General features: G+C 45.7%; 1 long non-coding RNA gene across 3 annotated transcripts in view; it reads left to right on the plus strand.

Annotated features, from left to right (window-relative positions):
- The first annotated feature begins 20,999 nt into the window (after window positions 1–20,999).
- Window positions 21,000–23,805, plus strand: part of LOC148138523 (uncharacterized) — a 49,841-nt gene continuing 47,035 nt past the window's right edge. For all 3 annotated transcript variants that reach the window (XR_015753965.1, XR_015753966.1, XR_015753967.1), the window contains exons 1-2: window positions 21,000–21,124; window positions 21,764–21,870. This is a non-coding gene — a long non-coding RNA (uncharacterized LOC148138523). The remainder of the gene's footprint in view (window positions 21,125–21,763; window positions 21,871–23,805) is intronic.

The raw sequence follows: 23,805 nt of genomic DNA on the forward strand, positions 1-23,805 counted from the left end.
TCTCTCCTATTGTGGGATGGTTCCATCTGGAATGTGAAAATTAGCAAGAGGTATTAAAGGAGATGGAAACGGTTGGTACAGCTTTTAGTGCTGAGACAGCTGAAGGAAAGGTGGGGAGGTGTCCTGAGTGAGTGAGTGGGCAGCACAGACACCAGGCAGAGTTGGGGAGAGGGACCGAGAGAAGGTGCTGCATTTAGGGAGAGTGGGAGATCATGGTGGGAGGTGGGTGCAGTAACAGAGAGAGAGTGAGGGAGAGGGCACGAAGTGTAGATGGTTGCACTTACCCTGGTGGAGGGGAGAAGGTCACTGACCTCCTTCCTGCACTGCTGGGCATTCACCCAGAAGGCTGGCACCTCACTGACGCATGGGGCAGCTTCGGACCAAGCAGGCAGGGTCTGGTGTTGTGGCCTCACCTGCCAGTCCTGGAGGAAGATAATGTCCCTCTCCTGCACCATGCACTCCACCAGGACCTCAGGGATTTGGCCACAAAGTGGGGCCCCAGGTTTACCGTGTCTGCCATGTCCAGGCCAGTTTTGAATTGTCAATCTAAGATTGTACTGTCATTTTAATAATGGCACCAAGAACAGCGAGGCGGGTTCATTCTGGGATATCCAGCAGTGGGCAGTTGTTATGACGAAGGGGAAAATCATTGCGTAAGTGTCAGATGAGAGGAAGACTACCTGGGCATGGAGGGTAGTTAATGAGTCAGATTGCGGATTGTATCATGAGAAAGTGCACTTCACCTTGTGGAGAGAAACTCTCCATGAAACTAGACTAAAATGAGACTTGACCAAATCATAAGATGGTTCAGGCTTCTGTCTGTCTGAATCAAAATAGGGATGCAGTGTTAAATATTGGGAACGACAAACTTGGAGCGGAGAACTTTATAGAAGATTCATATCCTTAAAATGGGGTAACACAATGTTCCAGACTGTTAAAAGAAGCCGGTGAAAATTTCCTTCCTTATAGTTAACCACGTTATCCAATCCTCACTGGATGCAGGGATGGTGCCGGTGGACTGCAGAAAGGCTAACACCGCACCTTTGTTTAATGTGGAGCAAGGGACTGACTGAAAATATCGAGGCTGGAATTCTGAGACAGTGGATAAAGTGTCACTGAGGTAGTCCCACGGACTCCAGGACAGTCGGTCTGGATTTATTCAAGGAAGTTCGTGTGCAATTAATCTGACTGTGTCGGTTTGAGGCACTAACCTGTAACTGCATGTGACTTACTTGGATTTAAGGAGAGACCCCATGGCAGACTGTTTAAAAACAGAAAGTATGGGGTCCAGGTGAATGTAGCGAACAACCCAGCGAAGTGCAAAGCAAGGCATTTGGGGACATCGACAATAGAGAGAAATGTACAATAAATGAGAGTATGGTCAATGTGGGCAGATAAACTAAGGTAGCTGGAAACACTAATAATCTCGTTAATGTAGCAAATGGCATTATTTCCTCTATCAGACAAAATAATGAACTTCAGAGCAGGAAGCTGATGCAGGAACTGTATAAATAATGAGTTCAGTCACAGCTTGGGGACTGTGTACAGTTCTGGTCACTCCATCACATGGAAGGATGGAATTGGACTGGAGAGGGTACAGAGGAGATTCTTCACCCTGTGACAGTGGAAGTGCAGTTATGGGGAAAGATTGGAACGGAGGATGCTGAGAGGAGATTTGATTGGGGTGCACATATTGTCAGGGACCTGGGTGGAAAGGGAGACAACATCTTGTTGCTGTTAGAGAGCTCAGTTACCAGCGGTGAATCTTTAATGTAATTGGATGAAATATTAGAGAAGTGGTGAGGAAAGTTGTTATTTCACCCAGAGTATGGTCGGGATCTGGGAGTCACACATGGAAGCGGAGTCGAGGCAGAAATTCTCAAACCATTTTATAAAGGTGCCGGGTTCTGCACCTGAAGACCTACACTATCCGGGGAGACAGAACTAGGGCTTTAACAAACGTTACATCTTGTCCAATGCAGACAGTGGACAGAGTCATCTCCTCTATACTGTGCTATTTTCTGAAGTTTTCAAAGGTTACCAATATCTGATAGCATCAATACGCAGTGATGATGGATGAAGACAGGGAGGAGCAGTGTGTGAATTAATTAGCATCACAATAATACTGATCCCATCCTGTATACACAATGCTACTTCACTGTGTTGGCCTATTTACCCTTCCTGTAGAAATGGGGAAAACCTTTGATTATCCAATTCTTAGTCGTGGTCACACTGCAGCCCCATATCCATAATCCCAGCTCAATCTGACCTGGTTCACACTATTTAAAGCTACCATTTCACTGGCCTTGTTGACAAGTTCCCAGCTTCATTCTTGCTCCATTGAAGGCTGCACTCAGTCAACTAATGTTTCTCACTCTCAATTATTGCATATCATTCTCTACCATCATGCTGAACTTTACAAAAAAAAAGATCGCTGCGCCCCAAAACGTTCCTCTACTGACACTAGATCCACTTGCCCCACCTCTTTCCCAAGGACCAGTTCCAACACTACATGCTGTCTTAGGCTGGACACATACTCCTGATGTGAGCTCTCCTTCATGTAATCCATGGGCGTTGGCCCCTCATGACCCTGCACCAACAGTAACCATGTCAATATCTGGATAAATTAAGTCTCTCAGTATAACTAATCTGTAGTATTGTCATCGCTCTCAAATGACCCTGCATATTTATTCTCTTCATCCTTTCCAATGGTTGCTGGCTGATAGACTGTACCTCACAGTTTAATTGTAAACTTTTTGTTCTGTAGCTCCAACCAAATTCATTATGTCCTTGGATGGATGCTCTCTCTCTTGGACTCCTTAACTAACGCTAATCTCAACCAGTACTTCTACCTTCATCCTTTCTCTTCCCTTCTATCATTTTGGAATCCTTTATCCCCAGCAATATTTAACACCCAGTCCTGCTATTCCTTGAGCCAGCTCTCGGTGATCAGTACATCAGATTTCCACACACCAAACTGCATTTGGAACTCCCCACTTGGGAATACAGTAAGGAATCTAATCTAAACTCTCCCTCTGCGTTCCATTTTACTGTCCCTAAATATATCCATAAACAGCCCCAAACCCTTCAAACCTCCAAGTCTCCGTGAACTCCCACAGCTCCAACAATGCCACACCGATCCTCCAAAGGGTAACTCACCCAGACCCACTTATCGCTGACAATGCACCTAACACTATGGGCAATTTAGAATGACCAATCCACCTGACCTGCAAATCTTTGGATTGTGGGAGGAAACCGGAGCACCTGGAGGAAACCCACGCAGACATAGTGAGAATATGCAAACTCCACACAGATAGTCACCCAACGCTGGAATCGAACCTGGGATCCCTGGCATTGTGAGGCACCATTGCTCACCACTGAGCCACCGTGCTTCCCCAAATTGCAGAATTACATGACGAGATATTGTTTGAGGTGCTGGGAGGGCTGTCGGGAGTGGAGGAGCGAACAGAGATGTGGAATGCTGTTGCGGCTTGGAAAGGGTCCGGAAGTGTTAATACAGATAAGGAGGTCTGTTAGGGATGGGAGAGGTCGTGTGGTGCTATAGGCCAGGAGTGTTTTAGGGCCTGCAGAAGGTTACAGTGATATCATGTTTCCTTGGGGATTAAGGAAGGTACACAGGTGGGTGCTTTGGTCCAGGCTGGAGGATTTTACAGTGACGGGGGCACTGTAAGTATTGTGCAAGACTACAGAAATCGGGATTATTGTACTGAGATTAGTGAGATTGGGCATGTTATCGACACTGGAGCAATTTACATATAGGGAGAGTCGTCAGCATTGGAGTAGTTTTCAAATATACAGCAGGAATATGGGAGGGGTGGAGGTTACAGAAATAGGAACATTTCTGGGAATAACAAGCATTCAAGACAACACGTTGGACCAAAAGGCATGTTTCTATGCTGTATAACTGCATCACACGACAAGAGACAGCGTGAGGAGGGAATACAGAACAGAAAGATCCCAGGTTTCAACACCATCTGATTGAGAGAGGCCTGCTTCCCCCTCTGTTGAACTGATCCTCACTAAGACAGCACAAGCCTGGATTGTTAACTGTGAACTTCCTATATTGTCAGATGAAGTCTCAGTACAGCAGAGACGAAAATTAACAAGACGGTGGGGATTGAGGCTGGGACCATCATGCTCTGTGTTCGTTCTTCAACACCGTATCTGTGTCATGTCTTCTGGACCAAAGTTAGATCCCTTAAATGCACTCTGTTCTGTTCACTGTGAGTGATCTTATCTATCTGCAGGATTTACTGAAGGCTCCAGATCTCTCTCTCCATCTCTCTCTGGCTCACCAACTGTCTTCAATGTGGTGATGAAGGAAACAGGAATTTGGAATTCTGCTGAGTCAGGAGCATTCTCAGTACCTACAGGATACAGAGCAATGAACAGAATTGGAAATTAGACTGATGCAGTGAGGATTACCCAGGGAGAATGGCACTGAGTCTCACAGAGATCTGGAAAATCCCAGTCTCCATCCCTGGCCTGTGCTGCCCGTCTCGATGGAGTGGAGAATTCTGTTGCCTCAGGATCTGGAGTAGCTGCAAAAGGTGCAGTCACTGGCATCAATTAGACCCTCACAGTGACAGATACCACACGGAGAGATACTGAGTGATATCACGAGAGTGCAGGAAGGTCTCAGGATCAAACCACGGTCAGGAAGAAGGTGCACTGGGAGCAGTACTCAGGGATGAGGGAGCTATCAGTTGTCCAGGCAATGGCTTAGTGTTACTCTCACTCGACTGTTCATCCAGAATTTAATGCCAGTAGCAGGGATACCCATCTGACTGCTTAATACCCTTTAAGTAAGGAAATCTGTTATGGGCTGCCGGTCTGGCCTACATATGAATCGAGACCCAGAGCAAGGAGGTTGACTCTCAACTGCCCCCTGAAATGATCTGGCAAGCCACTCAGCTCAAGGGCAGCTCGGAGGTGGGCATGAAATGCTGGCCAGCCAGAGACAGCAAAATCCCACGAGTGAATTAAAAACAACACTGCAGGGAGCAGTGTCCTGGCCAATCATGTCGGTAGGTTTATGGACAGGGCTTTAAACTGACAGAGAGGATGCAGGGACAGGGTTCAGGTGAATGGAGCTTTCCAAATCCGAAGAGAAAAGGTGACCCATCAGAACAGCATAAGGACGTGACTGAATACAAGCAGAAGGGAACGGGAAAGGGACAGAGTTTAACTAAAACTGTACACCAGTGAATTCGACTTTGACAGCAATTTCTGGGTAAAAGTTTTTTTTTGGAATTGTCAAAGTATCAGCAATAACTTGTGACAGAGGGATAAATAAGATTTGGTCACCAGAAAGATGTGATTACAAGAGAAACTGTGCTGTGTTCTAAACAAGGAGGGATACAATGGCAGGAAGAGGTTTCAGGAGGCTGACAAGGATGAGATCTGAACGAATAGACACAATTAGGAAGATTTGCTCGGAGTGCCAGGGGTAACAGAAACACCAATGGCCTGATCTGAAACAGATGACCCAGACTGGGATGGGTGTGGGGATTGGAGGTGGCTTCAGAGGGAGGGTTTTGGGGGCGGCCGGGGTGTTCTGTTCGAGGCGGGCGGAGGGTGATGTTGGATGGGTTTGGGGCGGGTTTGGTGCTCTGTTGGAGGCGGTGGAGGGTGATGTTGAATGGGTTTGGGGGCGGGCGAGGTGCTCTGTTGGAGGCAGTGGGGGGTGATGTTGGATGGGTTTGGGGGCGAGCGAGGTGCTCTGTTGGAGGCAGTGGGGGCTGATGTTGGATTGGTTTGGGGACGGGCGAGGTACTCTGTTGGAGGCAGTGGGGGTTGATGGTGGATGGGTTTGGGGCAGGCGGGGTGCTCTGTTGGAGGCGGCGGAGGGCGATGTTGGATGGGTTTGGGGGCGGGCGGGGTGCTCTGTTGGAGGTGGGCGGAGGGTGATGTTGGATGGGTTTGGGGCTGGGCGGGGGGCTCTGTTGGAGGTGGGTGGAGGGTGATGTTGGATGGGTTTGGGGGCGGGCGGGGTGCTCTGTTGGAGGTGGGCGGAGGGTGATGTTGGATGGGTTTAGGGGTGGGCGGGATGCTCTGTTGGAGGTGGGCGGAGGGTGATGTTGGATGGGTTTAGGGGCGGGCGGGGTGCTCTGTTGGAGGCGGGCGGAGGGTGATGTTGGATGGGTTTGGGGGTGGGCGGGGTGCTCTGTTGGAGGTGGGCGGAGGGTGATGTTGGATGGGTTTAGGGGCGGGCGGGGTGCTCTTTGGAGGCGGGCGGAGGGTGATGTTGGATGGGTTTGGGGTTGGGCGGGGTGCTCTGTTGGAGGATGGCGGAGGGTGATGTTGGAGGGCTTGGGGGCGGGTCGGGTGGCAAGTGGAGGGTGGCGTTGGGCGGTTTTTGTGGTGGGTGGCTGGTGTGGGTTGGTATTGGAAGGGTTTGAGAACGGGTAGGGGCGATGTTGAGGTGTGGGTGGGGGGTGTTGGAAGGGTTTGGGGGCGAGTAGCGGGGTGTTTGTGGGGGGTTGGCGGGGCTTGAGGGCTCACGCATGGTTTGCTGCTGCCTAGTCACCTCAACAGGGACTAGACATTACCGAAAACTCCGAGCCCCAGAGGAAAGGTATGGAATTGATTAATCGAGTGACCAATTATCTGAATGTACTATTGCCCGCTCATCTCGTTCAGATAATCGAGGTTCCTGTGTAAACCAGCTGGATGTTAACCTGGTGTTGTGTGATTTTTACCTTCACCCAATGAACCCTTGATCGATCCTTCTGAATGGCTCCAATGTTGGCCCTGTTCCAGTTTAAGACCTTAATCCGTGGATCTGTCTGATCTTTTTCCATAACTATGTTAAAAATAAGACAGTTGTGGTCACTGGACTTAAAGTGCTCTCTGACTGACACTACAGTCATTTGCTGGAAATGTGTTGCTGGAAAAGCGCAGCAGGTCAGGCAGCATCCAGGGAACAGGAGAATCGACGTTTCGGGCATAAGCCCTTCTTCAGGTTTCCTGAAGAAGGATGTATGCCCGAAACGTCGATTCTCCTGTTCCCTGGATGCTGCCTGACCTGCTGCGCCTTTCCAGCAACACATTTCCAGCTCTGATCTCCAGCATCTGCAGACCTCACTTTCTCCTCACTACAGTCATTTGCCCGACCTCGGTTTCTGAGGGGTGATCCAGTGTTGCCCCCGCCTGGGTAGCATAGAGCCCTCTCCATCTTGATTTAGGAAACATTCTTCGACATATTTGACAAATTCCACCCCGTATGGTCCTTTTACACTCTGGGTGACCCAGTCAATCCATGGGAAGTTAAAATCTCCATCCAATACGACTCTATTATTTTTATAGGTACCTGCAATCTCACTGTGCATTTTCTCCTCTCGTACCCGCTGGCTATTTGGGGGACTAGAACACCATCCCAGCAGACTCATCCCCCCCTTTTTGTTTCTAACTTTTAAAAATATGGCCTCTTTTGATGACCACTTAACAAAATTGTCTCTCAGCACTGTTTTTCTGTCCTCCCTAATCAAAGGGACAACTTCCCCTCTTCACTTACTTGTCCTTCTGTCACGCCTGTAGCTTCTGTATCCTGGAACACTGTGCTGTCAGTCCTGCCCTTCTCTCAGCCATATTTCTGATATAGCTGTAATATCACAGTCCCCGGAGCTAATCCATGGTCTGAACTTGTCTGCCTTACCAGTCAGGCCTCGTGCGTTGAAATTAATGCCCTTTAAACCAGAAGTATTTCCCCTCCCTATACTGTGCCCAGATATCCTGGATAGGAAACTTGCACTCAATGGCTCATGTATCTTCCCCTGATTAGTTGATGGCCCCTGTCATATTCAGAGTCTCAATTCCCTGCCAAACTAGTTTAAATCCTTCCGGGTAATACTAGCAAATCTCACCCAGGGATACTGGTGCCTCTCTTCTTTCAGTGCAAACCATCCCCCTGGTACACGTCACCTCTACCCCAGAAGAGATCCCAATGACCTAAGAACGGAAAACCCTACCCCCTATACTAGCGCCTCAGCCACACCTCCATCTGGCCGATCTTTCTAATTCTATCCTCACTGGCACGTGGCACTGGGAGTAATCTGGAGATGATTAACCTCAATATCCTGTTTTTTAACTTCTTACCTAACTCCCTCTACTTATTTCATAGGGGCCTATCCCTTTGTCTACCTCGGTCACGTGGGCCGGTGTGCACAATGACCTCTGAATGTTCACCCTCCCCTTCAGAATGTTCAATAACCTCTCAGAGACATCCTTGACCCTGGCACACTGGAGGCAGCACACCATCGGGGGTCTCTTCTGCAGCCACAGAGTCTCCTGTCTGTCCCCCTCACAACTGAGTCTCTTTTCAGTATTGCGATCATTAGACAGGATCTGGCAAACAGACAGGGAGGAACTTCCTGCAGTTGGGTCGATATGAGGAAAGTGGGAGTATTTAAAAGTGATGCTGTGAAAACTTGGGGCCAGTGCGTTCCTTGAAGAGTGAATAGTAAAGGCAGCAACTCCAGCGAATACTGATCAAGGGATATCGTGAGTTTGATAAAGAAAGTACAGTGCAATAAAATCAGGTGAAGCCATTCACAAGTATAGAGAGGGCAAGGGGATTTTAGAAAATGAGGGACAAACATTGGTCATGAAGTACATTTGGCAGATACAACTGAGGAAAAACCACAAGGTGTTTCATCACTATCGTTAGCATAAGAGGCTTCCCAGCGAAAGAGTGGGGCCTGTTAGAAACGAAAGGGACAATCTATGCATGGAGCCAGAGGATGTAGGTGAGGTCTTCAATGAATACTTCCCATCTGTATTCACACAGGAGAAAGGCAATGTAGCCGGGGATTTCAGTCGTGATGGTGAGGTTCTAGAACATGGTAAGATCAATAAGGAGGAGGTATTAAATGTTTTCACAGGCATAAATAGGTCGAGAAATCCCCAGTGCCCAATGAAATGTACCCTAGGCTGCTATGGGAGGTAAGGAGGGAGTTTGCTGGGGCCCTGGTGGATATATTTAATACTTTGCTGGCCATAGGTGAAGTGCCGAATGACTGGAGGATCGCTAATGTGGTTCCTTTGTTCAAGAGCAGCAGGGATAGGCCAGGTAATTACAGAGCAGATAGTCTGACAGCAGGGGGAGGGAAATTATTGGAAACAATTCTGAGGGACAGTTTCAATTCATAACTGGAAAGGCAGGGATTGATTAGGGTTAGTCAGCACGGATTTGATACCGGAAGATTTTGTCTGGTGAAATCAGTTCAGTTTTTTGAAATGGTGTCTGAAAACATTGATGAGGGCAGTGAGATGATGTGGGTTCCATGGAGTTCATTAAAGCCTTTGACAAGGTCCCACACGGAAGGCTGGTCCAGAAGGGAAGAGCCCATGGGATCCAAGGCAAGTTGGCAATTTTGATCCATAATTGCTGGAGGGTTGGTTTTGTGATTGAAAGCCTTTGCCCAGCGAGTGTACCACAGAGATCTGTGCAGGAGCCATTGCTGTTCCTTAGGGACATTAATCACTTGGATATGAGAACAGAAGGTATCATTATTAGGTTTGCAGATGACATGAAAGGTGAGGGTGTTGTCCACAGTGAGGGGGATGGTCTCAGGCTACAGTCTGAAGGTTGAGGCTGGGACAGAATTTCAACAGAGTAATTTCAATTGATAACCAGGCTCGAGCACAGCAGGCAATGAGGGAAAACTGATTAATTAAATTGCATTTACTTTGATGTAAAATGCCTGACAGGAAAGGCAGATGAACGCACGGCATGGATGCAAACATAGGACTGGGAAATGACAGGAAATGCAGAAACACAGCTGAGGGAGGGACAGGGCTCGCAGATCATTGTTCCGGGCGACAGATTCAACAGGAAGGATGGAAGGGGAGGCAAGGGAGGAGAGGGAGTGGAGTCTTTGATCAGTGAAAACATCACTGCAGCACTGAGAGAGGATATTACCGGGGATCGCCCAGTAAAGCTGTTATGGAACTGAGAAATAAGAATGAATAATCAGTTTGATATGACTGTACTACAAGCCTGCAGTAGTCAGCGGGAAATTGAGCAGCAAATATGTCAGAGATCTCAGATATCTGTAAGAAGGATAGGGTTGTCATGGTCGAGGGATTTTAACTTTCCAAACCGAGACTAGGGGACTGTCAGTGTGTTCACAGCTTGGTTGGGAGGGATTTGTTCAGTGTGTTCAAGAAAACTGTCTCGATCAGTATGTAACTGGCCCGACTGGAGAAAAGGACCTGACCTCCCTTAGGGGAACAAGGTAGAGAAAGGGGCTGAGGAGTTTGTGGGGCAGCACTTTTGCAAAGTCACCACAATTCTATTAGTTTGAAAATAGCGATGGAAAAGGACAGGCCTCGTCCACAAGTTAAAGATCAAAGCTGGCCTTGCCCCGTCCAGAAGGTATGAGGCAAGACTGTCAAAAAATTGATTCCTGGACGCTATTTGCAAGTAAACGAACGTCGGGCAAGTGGGACTCTTTCAAAAGAAAGATAAATTAATATTTCAGGGCCAGCATATTGCTGTTAGTGTGAAGAACAATGCTGACACAAGTGGGATACACTGGATGACTGTGGATATTGAGGTTCTGGTCAAGACAAAAGGGGGCACATGTCCTATATAGCCAGCTAGATTAAGTCAATCCCTTGAAGAATATTGTGGGTGTAGTAATCCTCTTAAGATGGAAACCATGAGCTCCTAAAGGGGAACTGACAGAGCTTTAGCAGAGAAGGTTCAGGAAAATCCAGAGAGATTCTAAAAGTATATTAACAATAGAAGATTAACTTGTTCAGAATGTGACCCCTTAAAGTCATCTATGTGTGAACCCACAGGAAATGGGTGAGATCCAAAACAAACACTTCACGTCAGAACCTAGTGTGGAAAACACAGTGGGGAAGCAGGGAAATAAACAGTGATATTTTCAAACGAGTCCACATTGGAGAACAGGATGTGCTGAAGGTTTTCAATCACATTAAAATTAGACAACTCCCTGAGAACCAATCAAGTATATCCCAGGACATTGGGGTAAGTTAGGGAAGAAACGAACAATGATATTTCTATCACTGACAGCCACGGGTGGTGAGCTCGGAGCCTGGAGGTTGCCTAATGTTGTGCCAGTATTTAGGAAAGGCTACGACGGAAAGCCAGGGACATAAACACCAATTAGCTTGATGTCAGTGGTGTCAATGTTGTTGGAAGCAATTCCGCAGGAAAGGACTTGCATGCATGTGGAAAGGCAACGCTTGATTAGGGAGAGTCAGCATAGCTTTGTGCATACAAAGTCATGTCTCTCAATTTTGATAGAGTTTGTTGAAGACGTGACCAAGAAGATGGATGAAGGCAGAGCAGTAGACGTTGTCTATCCTGACTTCAGCAAGGCGTTTGACAGGGTTAAGCGTGGTGCACTGGTTCGTAAGGTTAGATCACATGGGATCAGGGAGTGCAAGACAAACGGACACAAAATTGACTTGACAGTAGGAGACAGAGGATGGTGGGAGAGAGTTGTTGTGCAGACTGGGGGCCTCTGACCAGCGGTGTGCCATAAGCATTGGTGCTGGGGTCACGCATGTGCATTATTGACATAAACAAGAATATATAAATTATTGTTAGTAAGTTTGTGGATAGTAAAATAAGTGTTATAGTGGGCAGTGAATACAGTTATCAAAGGTGCTCTTAACCAACGGAGCCAATGGGTCAAGAAATGAAAGATGGAGCAGAATTCAGGTATTGGATTTTGTTAAGATAAACCAAGGACGATTAATACAATTAATGGCAGAGCTCTAGACAGTGTTGTTGAACGGAGAGAGACCAAGGGGTGCAGTTACATTGTTCCTTGGAAGTGGTGTCACAAGTGGACAGGATGGGGAAACCAACATTTGGCACACTGGCCCTCATGGGTCACAGCATTGAGTACATGAGTTAGTACATCATGATACGGCTGTTTCAGACATTGCTGGGATACCTGTTGGGGTACTGTGTAGAATTCTGATCCTCCTGCTTTAGGAAACATATTCTGAAACTGTAAATGGAGCAAAGATTGACGAAGATGTTACTGATACTGGAGCGTTTGACAGAAACAGAGAGGCTGGATAAGCTGGAAAGCAACATGGGTGGAATGAGATAGATTTGGCAGATAAGGTTAAGGAGAATCCAAAGAGATTCTACAGCATACAAGTACAAAAAGGCTACTAGAAAGACAATAGGGCCCCTCAAAGATCAATAAGGTCATCCATGTCTGGAACCACAGGAAATGGGCGCGACCCGAAATCAATTTTTCATGTCCGAATGTACTGTGGACAAAGACTAGGAAACAAAAGGAAATAAATAGTGATGTCTTGAAAAGAGTCCCCATTACAGAAGAGGTGGTGCAGGGGGTCTTAGCACACAAAGGTATAGAAAGCCCTAGGTCCTGAACAAGTGTATCCCAGAACATTGTGGCAAAGTTGCAGTGGGGACCGTGGCAGAGATATTTGTATCATTATCCTTCGTATTTCCATTGGGTGTAGGTGGCTGAGGGGTGACCTTATAAAGGTTCATAAAAACATGAGGGGTATACGTAGGTTGAACAGTGAATGTCTCTACAGCAGGGTAGGGGAATCCATAACTAGAGAGTAAAAATATGAGGTGGGAGAGGAAATACTTAAAAGCGACCAGAGGAGCACATTTCCACACAGAGAATGGTGCACATATTGAATGAGCTGCCGCGGAAGTGGTAGAAGAAAGTACAATTACATCATGGAAAAGACATTTGGGCAGGTACATGGAGAGGAGAAGGTTTGACGGGATCGGGACCAAACGCAGGCAAATGGGACTCGACCAGGAACCGTGGTCAGCATGGCTCTTTTTCCAGTTATTGGAGGAGGAGACTACTGAGATAAGGCATGTTGTAGGCACTGAAGCAAGTTACAGAGATAGAGATGGTAGTCTGGAATGCAGTATATTTCAAATATGTGGAGGGACTATCGGGAAGGGAGGAGGTTACAGGGACAGGAACTGTGATAGGAGTTAAAAATTATTGAAGACACTGGTCCACGAGACATTGTATACGTACAGTTAGGGAACACAGAGCAGAAAGATCTCAGGCAGCATTCCCACACACTCATGAGAAACCTGCTTTCCCCTCTGATGTTCGCTAAGACATCACAGGCCTGGATTGATAATTGTGACACTCCTGATGCTGTCTCAATGCAACAAAACTTACAGTAGGGCTGGTGATTGACCTGGGGTGTGTCTGTACTGTGCTCCCCCTCCAGAACTGTATCTAAGTGATGTCTTGTTAGCCAATGTTTGGAGCCCTCTCAATGCTCTCTGCTCTGTTCACTGAGTGATCTTACCTCACTGCAGGATTTATTGAAGATTCTAGATTTCCCTGCCCTTTGTCTCTCTGGCTGACCAACCATCTTCAATGTGGTGATGGACGAGACATACTGTAGTTGGGAAGTCTATTGAGTCAGGAACTTCCGGATTACCTGCAGGAGACAGAGAAATAGACAGGATGGGAAATTAGACTGATGTAGTGAGGATTACACATGGAGAATCGTCCTGAGTAAAACAGAGATCTGGAAAATCCCAGACTCCGTCCCTGGCCTGTGCTGCTGCGTCTCTCTGGAGTGGAGAATTCTGTTGACTCAGGATCTGGACTAACTATAAGAGCGAGGGAAATTGACAGAGGCAGCAATTAGATCCACACAGTGAAGGATACCACATGGAGAGAGATATTGTGTGATATCACCAGAGTGGTCAAACAATCATGTCAGAAGGCCTCAGAATCAATCAATTGTGTGGGAAGAAGGGGTTCCGCTTCATGATGATATAACTGGTCAGGAAGGAGCAACCAGTGAGCAGGCGAAGTGATGGCCCAGTGGCATTATTGCTAGAGCATGTGTCCAAAACCTCAGCTAATGTTCGGGGAGACATGTTTAAATCCCACCATCAGAAATGGGGGAATATGAAAACAATACTTTTAAAGATAATAATTAATAATCCATAAATAAATATAAGACAACTGCAGATGTACAAAAAATACAAACACTTGTCATTTCGAGAAGGACACCTGCCTATCCTCACGTGGTCTGCACAAAATACCCACAGCAAAGTGTTTGTCTCTCAATGACCCTCTGAAATGGCTGAGCAAGTTACTCAGTTCAAGGGCAGCTCGGGCTGGGAATGAAAGGCAGGTCAGACAGAGATACCAACATCCCATAAGTTAATAAAAACAATCCCGTTGCACTGGGCCCCACTGGAACCATGATGGGACAAATGTCCTGGCCAATCATGTCGGTAGGTTTATGGACAGGGCTGTAAACTGACAGAGAGGATGCAGGGAATGTGCCTGAAGACAAGCAGAAAGGAACAGGATTGGAAAAACGTTTAGTTAAAACTGTAAATCAGTGAATCGGTTTGTGACAGGAAATTGTGGGAAAGAGTAAGTTATGTTTTGTTTGGAATGGACAAAGTCTCTGCAATAGGGTAGATGGACACAGAGATAAAAAAGATTTAGACAGCAGTGAGACATGGTTCCAGGGTGAGCAAAAGGTGGAACATAAATATTCAATGGTTCACAACATTGTGGAAATTCAGGCAAAATGGGCAATGCTAACAATTTTGGATAACAAAGGCATTACAGAGAAAGCAATTGGCATCAGAACATGATGTAGAGTCAGTCTGAATGTAAATTCTGGCTACTACTTGCCAAGGACACAAGCAGCAGAACAGTTTTAGCCACCGAACAGCGTTTCATTGCTCATCATTGCAATAAACAGGAATCAATTAGAATTTTTAATAAAAGCATTGTGATAATTTTGGGAAACTTCAATATTCCCAAAATCTGGGACATTCACACTGACAAGAGCGATATTGAAAGAGGAGTTCAGAGATTTTTTTCAGTGTTTCTTTGAATAAAACATTGTAGAACTGTCTAGGGATGTAACTATCTCAGAGCGACCGTTGTGTGATGAAACTTAGTGAATGAGTAATGTCACCTGGAGAGATCCTCTGGGAAATTGTGAGAAAGTGCAGTTTAAAGAAATATATAGTTTTAAAGTGAATCACAGAAAGGACAAGCTACGACTAGAAACAAAAACAGCCAATTACATGAGTTTGATTGGAGAATTGACCAAGGTAAACAGGCGAAACATACTGAAACATGTGTCTGTAAATGAACAGAGGAAAACATTTGAAGGAACAGTGTAAAATATTCAACAAACGGACATTCCATTGAAACAGACAAAACCTCGGCAAGAAACTCCCTCCCATCCCTCATTAAGGACAAAATTGATCATATTAAAATTATGAGGCTGAGAAGATCACTACAAAGTACTTAAAATCCTGAAGTGAGAGAGTGTTTTAGGAGCATGTTTAAAAGGAATTGCAGCGGGTCTGCTAGCAGGAAGGAGCCAGTGGGAAGGGGAATCATTGTCAAGGCTTAATGACACGATATGAACAGGGAGAGATGAAGGTGCTGGAGGTGGTGAGAGTGTTACAGAGAGTGGTCAGGGCCTGAACAGTGTTACAAAGCCAGTCCGGATTGCTGCAGCTGGAGGGGTTTGCAGAGGTAGGGAGGGACATATGTATTTTTATTTATTCATGCATGGGATGTGGGGGTCAATGATTGGACCAGTATTCTTTGCCCCCACTGCTAATTGCGCAGAGGGGTGTTCAGAGTCGGCTATATTGCTGTGGGTCTGGATTCACGTGGAGGCCAGACCAGGTTAGAATGTCAGATGTCCTTCACTAAAGGAGGTAAGTGAACCTAATGAGTTCTTCCTGCTGATCAACAATGGTTTCATGGTGGTCTTGCCAATGTCTTGTACAGATACAACATGACATCCTTCTCCTACTTTCAATGCTCTGACCAATGAAGGTAACCATCCCAAACGCCTATTTCACCAGCCTGTCTACCTGTGACACCACTTTCGAAAGAACTGTGTACCTGCGTCCCTGGGTATCTGACGGACAACATTACCCAGGGCCCGAACATTAACCGTACCAGTCCCAACCTGATTTGTTTCACCAAAATGGAACACTTCACATTTATCTAATTAAACTCCATCTGCTATTCTTCAGGCCACTATCCCATAAGTACTGTTTATCCTGTTGAACCACAGATAACCTTCTTCACTGTCCACTTTGCCAGCAACTTCAGTGCCATCCAGAAAACTTACTTACCACAAAACCAATATTCCCATCCAAACCACTTATCCAAACGACAAACAATAGTGGGCCCACTACACCGCTTGTCACATGCCTCCAGTCAAAAAAAACAAAATGTCTCTCATCACCCGCTGTCTCCTACCATCAAGTCCAATTTGTATCCAGTTCCCTCGCTCCTCCTGAATGCCATATTCTTTTACATTGATCTGAGCTTATTACCCAGTTTATCATACAGGCACAGAACACAGAACAGAACAGTACAGCACAAGACCCTTCGGCCTTGATGCCATGCCAACCCTTTATCCGACTGTATGATCAAACTAACCTACATACCCTTCATTTTATTATCATCCATGTGCCTATCCAGAAGTATATTAAATGTCCCGAATGCATCTAATTTTACTGCCACCACTGGCAGAGCATTCCACTCACCCACCACTCTATATGTAACGAACCTACCTCTGAAATCTCCCCTTAGCCATCCGAGAATCACCTGAAAATTATACCCCCTTATAATAGCTATTTATGTAAGGGTAAAAAATGGCTCTCACTATTCACTCTCTCGTGTTCACCTCTACCAAGTCACCCCTCAGCCTTCTTCACTCCAATGAGAAAAGCCCTAGCTCTCTCAAGCTTTCTTCATAAGACATGTTCTCCAGTATAGGCAGCATCCTGTTAAATCTCCTCTTTACCCTCTCTCAAGCTTCCACATCCATCATGTAATGAGGGAACCTGAACTGAACACAATATTCCAAGTGGAATCTAACCAGGGCTCTATAGAGCTGCATCATAATTTCACGGCTTTAAAACTCAATCCTCCAGCTAATGAAATCTAGCACAATATATTCCTCCTTAACAAGCCTATCAGCTTGGGTGGCTACATTGAGGGATCTAGGGACTTGGAACCCAAGATCCTTCTGTTCCTCCACACTGCCAAGGATCCTACCTTTAACCCTGCATTATGCATTCAAATTCAGTCTTCCAAAATGAATGACTTCACATTTTTGCAGATTCAACTCCATCTGCCACTTCTCAGCCCAGCTCTGCATGCTGTCATTGCCCAGTTGCAACCTACAATAGCCCTCCACACTATGAGCCATTCCACCAACCTTCGTGTCATTGCCGAACTTACTAACCCACTTTTCCACTCACACATCCAAGTCATTCATAAAACCACAAAGGGCAGAGGTCCTGTAGCCTCTCCCTGCAGAAAACCACTGGTCACTGAACTCCAGGATGAATGCTTTGCATTCATTATCACTCTCAATCTTCTATGAGCCAGGAATTCTGTATCCAGACAGACAGGTTCCCCTGTATCCCATGTCTCTGTACTTTCTGAATGAGCCATAAGGGTGTTTTGTCACATCGCCAAAGGACTCAATAAGATTTGTAAGGCATGACCTGCCTCTTACAAAGCCATGCTGACAATCTCTAATTAAACTATGGTTTTCCAAGGAATTATAAATCCTGTCTCAGAGTCCTCTCCAATAATCTGCACACCACAGACATAAGACTGACAGGTCTGAAATTCCCAGCGTTATCCATATTCCCTTTCCTGAACAAGGGAATAACATTTGCCGCCCTCCAATCATCTGGTACAACTCCAGTGGTCAGTGAGGGCACAAAGGTCATCGCCAAGTGCACAACAATCTCTCCCCTCACTTCATGTCGTAAATTTGGACACATCCCGTCTGGTCCAATAGACTTATCTATCCTTATGTTTTACACAATGCTCAGCACATCCTCATTGTTAACATCAACCTGTTCACATATATCAGCCTGTTTCACGCTGTCCTCACAATTAACAACGGCCCCTCTCAGGAGTGAATACTGAAGCACAGTATGCATTAAGGAAATCCCCTACCTCCTCCGACTTCAAGCACAAGTTCCCTCCACAATCCTGATCGGCACTACCCTCACTCTGGCCATGCTCTTGTTCCTCACCTAAGTGGAGGATGCCTTATGGTTTTTCTTAATCCTTCCCAATAATGCTTTTTCATGCCCTCTTCTAGCTGTCCTAAGTCCATTCCTCAGTTCCTTCCTGGCTACCTTCAGGGAATCCCTACAGTGTTGAAACAGGCCATTTGGCCCAATACCTGCATATCAACCCTCCAACCTGTACCCCAACCAGAACCATTCTCCCAACCTAATTCTCTCCATTTGTCCCAGCTAATTCGCCAAACCTACACATCCGTGAACACTATGGGTAATTTAGCATGGCTGAGTCACCTGACATGCACATCCTTGTGCTGTGGGCGAAACTGGAATACCTAGGGGAAACCCACGCAGACACGGGGAGAATGTGCAAACTCCACACAGACAGTTGCCTGAGGCTGGAATCGAAATGGAGTACGTGGTGCTGTGAGGTAGCAGTGCTAACCACGGTGCCGTCGTGCTGCTCCATGTTACCCTCTAGAAACCTGTCTGATCCTTGCTTCCTCAACCTTAAATAAGCTTCCTTCTTCCTCTTGACTAGATGTTCTACATCCCTTCAAACTCTGTTAAATGCTTTGCTGAAGTCCATGTGGCCAACGTTGACTATCTATCTCTTGGTCAACTCCTCAAAGAGTCAATCCAGTTTGTGAAACACGGTTTTCCACTCACAAAGCCATGCTGACTATCTCTAATCAGACCTTGTCTTTCCAAATATATGTAGCTCTTTTCTCAGAATCTCCTCCAACAATTTCCCCATCACTGGGCTGTAATTTCCTGGCTTTTCCCTGCAACCCTTAAGTGATGGAACAGCATTATCCTCCCTCCAGACTTCCGGTACCTCACTGTGTCTGTTGAGAATAGAAATATCTCTGTTCGGGACACTGCAATCTCTTCCCTAGCTTCCCACAATGTTCCAGCATAGACCTAATGAGCTACTGAGGATGTATCGAGCTTTATTTGTTTTAGGATTCCAACACTTGTTCTTCTCAGTTGAGGATTCTTTACAAGACATCACTATATTTTTTCCCAAGTTCCTGAGCTTCCATATTTTTCTCCACAGTAAATACAGACAGATTGTTTTGTCCAATATATCACCCTTCTCCTCTGGTTCCACACATAGCTGACATAATTGATATTTAAGAGGCCCTATTCTCTACTAAGTTACTCTTTAGCCCTTATTGAAACTTGCGTAAAGGCTTCTGAAAAATCAAATACACCATATCCCTCGTACCACTACACCCCTCCTACACACTTACAATGCTGCCATTTATACTCACACCAACAAATTAAATCCAACAGGCTCAAAAAAACATTCTCCTTTATAAAATGTGTTTCTAAGGGTCCAGTTATTTTTTATTGACCTACCCCTTCTCACTCATTTCAACACGCTCTTGACTTACAGTCAGGTTAACACTCTTTGGTTTCAGACTGGAAGCAGGTTGTGGGAGATCTTGTTGATCAATCTGAAAAAGGTAGCTTACAGGATCAGCAGGTAATAGAGAAGGCAAATCAAATGCTGCCTTTTATTACAGAGGGAATGGAGTTAAAACTAGGGAGATCTTGGTAAAATGACGCAAGGTACCCATAGTTTACACGTGTACCTCAGTATTTACAAATTTACGACAGTTCATTGAGGAGACAACAAGCAGGGCTGATAAAGGGCAATCCAATGATGTTCTGTATTTGGATTTTAAAAATGTAAATGATAAGGTGCTACATAAAAGTTAATTGCACAATTTAGGAGCTCATGGTATTGGGGTAATGTATTAGCATGGACTCAGGATTGGTTAACCACACTGGCTTTTGCTGAGTCCTCACTTAAAGTACTGTATACAATGTTAGCTCCCATATTTAATAAAGGATAAACCAACACCTGAGACCATTCAAAAAAGATTCACTTAGCTGCTTTGAGGACGAAAGGGTTGACATATCAAGAATAGATAAGCAGGGGTGATCTTATGGAAACAAGATTCTGAGGAGCTTGACAGGGTAGATGTTAACTCGATCTTCTAGCACCAGTGAAGTCTCAAAATAGGGGACATTACATAAGGGAACATTCATTTTAGAAAAAGTAAAGAATTTTTTCTCTCAGTGAATGGCGAGAGTTTTCTCGCCCAAACAATTGTGAAAGTTAAATGTGGGAGGGGAATGGTTGGGTTACTCTTCAGAGGGTTGTTCTGGCTTGTTGGGCTGAAGGGCCTGTTTCTACACAGTAGGGAATCTGTGATTCTATCTCAAATTATTTTAAAAGACGGCAGATAGATTTTTGAAATATTGAGCAGTTGAGGGCTATGCGGATCAAGCATAAAAGAGGTGTTGAGGCCTGGGTTGGCCCAGCTGTGATCTGATAGAATGGGGGAACAAGCTGAAGGCGATGAATGCCCTACTCCTGCTCCGATTCCTTGAGGCTCCATTTCATGTTTTTTTTGTTTCCGAGGAAGAGCGTTATACAATGTGCGAAAGATCTCAGATGTTGTGAAAATGGGGTGTTTATGTACTGATTCAGAAGGCATTGATTCATCAATCACAGCTATACAGTCATGAGTAGGAAGGCAATTCCCTCCATGAATAAAGGAAATCTACTGCAGAGCTCACACAAAGGGAATTCTTAGCCCTCAGTAAACTCTCCCATCACATTACCCAACATATCAGCTAAAGCAGGACGCACTGCGCATGTTCTCGCCAACAAAGTGACCCGAAGTTGATTGATGTCAGCACCGGACCAATGAAAGGACGGTGGGCGGAGCTGGAGGACCTGGCGGGGCGGTTGGTCCTCCAAGCAATCAAAGTGAATGATGGGCGGAGCTAAGCTAAACCATGTGATCACGAGGTAAAAACAATGACTGCAGATGCTGGAAACCAGATTCTGGATCAGTGGTGCTGGAAGAGCACAGCAATTCAGGCAGCATCCGAGGACAGGCAGTGCTGCCTGAATTGCTGTGCTCTTCCAGCACCACTGATCCTAAACCATGTGATCATCCTCGCGCGCGGCGCACAGTCGCTGTAATGAATGCTCGGCAAGATATGGAGAGAAAGGATACGGTAAGGAAAGAACTAAACAGGGAAACGGGAGAAAAACTGTGTTGCTATGAGCGGAGAGGTTTTACAAACAAATTGTGCACGTCGGAAAACACAAATTTGAACGTCCCAGTCCCGTGTTTGCAGTAAATGGGGAATTGCCTCAGCGCGGCTGCAGGCCTGAGTGAGCGCCGCCATCTTTATTCGGGACAACGATTCACTGGACATGTGCACCGCCGCCATCTTTGTAGGGGGCAAGTTGCAGCCAGGCGCATGTGCAGCCTTTCTGTTGTATAGAATCTTTGGGATCAGAGCAGTCAATACTGCTCTGATTCATCTCTGGGCTCCCTCATCACCACTTTGTCAATATCTAGCTTCCTTAGTCTCGAACCATGAGTGTATTTTTGACCTGTTTACGACTGTATTATTACTATTATAGACCCTTTGCAAATGAGTTATTCACTGCGGCCCAGCCCCTGACCATGTGCTGCTCTATTATCAGATTACTTTTTTTCTTGAATATTTTTGACAGTCAAGAATTCTTTTTTCCAACAAGCAAGTGTATTTTCCTTTCATTTCTGACTATCAAATTTTGCACCATTTTCATTCCCTGTAATCCATTTTGCACTCCCTCAAACATCAACTGTGTTTCTCCTTCCACAGATACCAGTGATTAATGCCAAAGCCCTGTTGCTTGTGGAGAGGGTGATGTTTGACTTTCTTGTACAGCTGCAGTTTGTGTGGTGAAGGTGCTCTCACAATGTGGTTGGGTAAGTGGCATTATAGATTATTCATTACAGCAACAGTGATGATTTGAAAATAATGTCAAATCAACAACAGTTTGTATTTTTATTATCATGCTTATAATTTCACAAAAAATACTATTGAGAACTTTAGACATAAGGCCAGAGATGGAGATATTAGGTCAGGTGACCAAAAGCAGGTTTTGAGGGATGTCTTCAAGGTGGAAAGCAGACCTGAGAGGTTTTGGCTGCGAATTTCAGACCATGCTGCTTCAGCAACTGTAGAAACAGCCACACAGATGAAGTAATGAATTAACAAATGGTTGGGAGTCTCAAAGAAAATGGGTTGTTGAGGTCTCAAAGTGTGTGTGGTGCAGGGAGCTAGGGATTATCACAGCCAGGAATTAAATCAAGTGTGAGAAATTTAAATTGAGGGATATTGGCCACATGCTGGCAGGTGAGACTAGATTGGGTTGGGATATCTGGTTGGCATGGACGGGTTGGACCGAAGGGTCTGTTCCCATGCTGTACATCTCCATGACTCTATGTTGTTGCTTATGAATAGGAGACTTTTGATGAATCAACAAGCAGATATTTAGATGTTCTTGAGATTACAGGGAGGTTGAATGTGGGAAGTTGGCCAGGGAGTGAGTTTGGATAATGAAGCCTAGAGATAACACAAAGTAGATGAGAGTATATGAGCTGAGACAAGGGTGAAATCAGCTTGAAATAGTGGTGTTAGAGTGGGACTGAGCTATCACCCTCACCTCACCTCTGGGATTCAGCTGGTTGTCAGGTTGTGAATCAGGGTGGTAACACAATCGGGAGCTGAGTGGCCCTGGTGGTGCCTAAAATGAGTGTCACTCAGCTGACTGTTGCAGAGCAGCTGCTGATTGATTTCCCGTTAATGACATTTTCCATCACTTTACTGCTGATCGAGTGTAGACTGTTGGAGGGAAATTGCCTCGGTTGGATTGCCCTGTGTTTTTGTGTTGAACATCCCTGGGCAATGTTTTGCATTTTTGGTAGATGCCAGTGCTGGAGCGGTACGTGGCTTGGTGGGTGGCAAGTTCTGGAGCGCAAGCTATCGGTATTATTGCCAAAATGTTGGCAGAATCATAGCCTTTGCACTACTTAACCATTTCTTGATGTTATTCAAACTCAGTCGAACTGACATCTGTGATGTTAGAAGCCACTGGAGAAGGCTGAGATGGATCATCTCACTTTACACTTCTGGATGCAGATTGCTGCAAATGCTGTCATCTTATCTGGTGCATGGATGTGTGAGGCCCCTCCATCAGTAAGGGTGGGGATTTCTGTGATGCTTCCTCCAGTGAGTTGTTTAATTGTTCATCACCGTTCACAACTGGGTGTGGCAGAACTGCAGAGTTCCGATCTGTTCCTATGGATGTAGGATCACGTAGTTCTGTTGCTTGCTGCTGATGCTGTTTGAAAGGCAGATGGTCCTGTTTGGTACCCTCACCAGGTTGGCACTTCATTTTTAAGTCAGCCTGGTGCTGCTCATGGCATGCCCTCCTTTACTGTCCATTGTGATGGGTGAGTGCGGGATTTACAACCCCATGAGATTACAGATTGTGCAGGAGTACAGTTCTGCTGTTGTTGATGTTCCACAGTACCTCATAGATACGCTGTTTGAGATCCTACATCTCTTTGAAGTCTGTCCCATTTAGAACGGTAATAGTGCCACTCAACACAGTGGAGGTTTTCTCAACTTTAAACCAAGACTTGTGTCTCCAAAAGGAACGTGTGATTGTCGTTCTTACCGATACTGTCATGGCCAGATGTATCTGCAGCTGGTCAATTCATAACAATGAGATCAAGTATGTTTTTTTCCCTCTTGTTGGTTCCCTCACCACCCGCTGCAGACTCAGTTGAGCAGCTATGTCCTTTAGGACCTGGCCAGCTCAGTCAGTAATTCTGTTGCAGAGCTAGTCTCGATTG

The sequence above is a fragment of the Chiloscyllium plagiosum genome, unplaced genomic scaffold (genome assembly GCF_037043375.1).
Source record: "Chiloscyllium plagiosum isolate Xiang-an unplaced genomic scaffold, Cpla_swu_hap1 HiC_scaffold_40, whole genome shotgun sequence".
Classification (NCBI taxonomy): Eukaryota; Metazoa; Chordata; class Chondrichthyes; order Orectolobiformes; family Hemiscylliidae; genus Chiloscyllium; species Chiloscyllium plagiosum.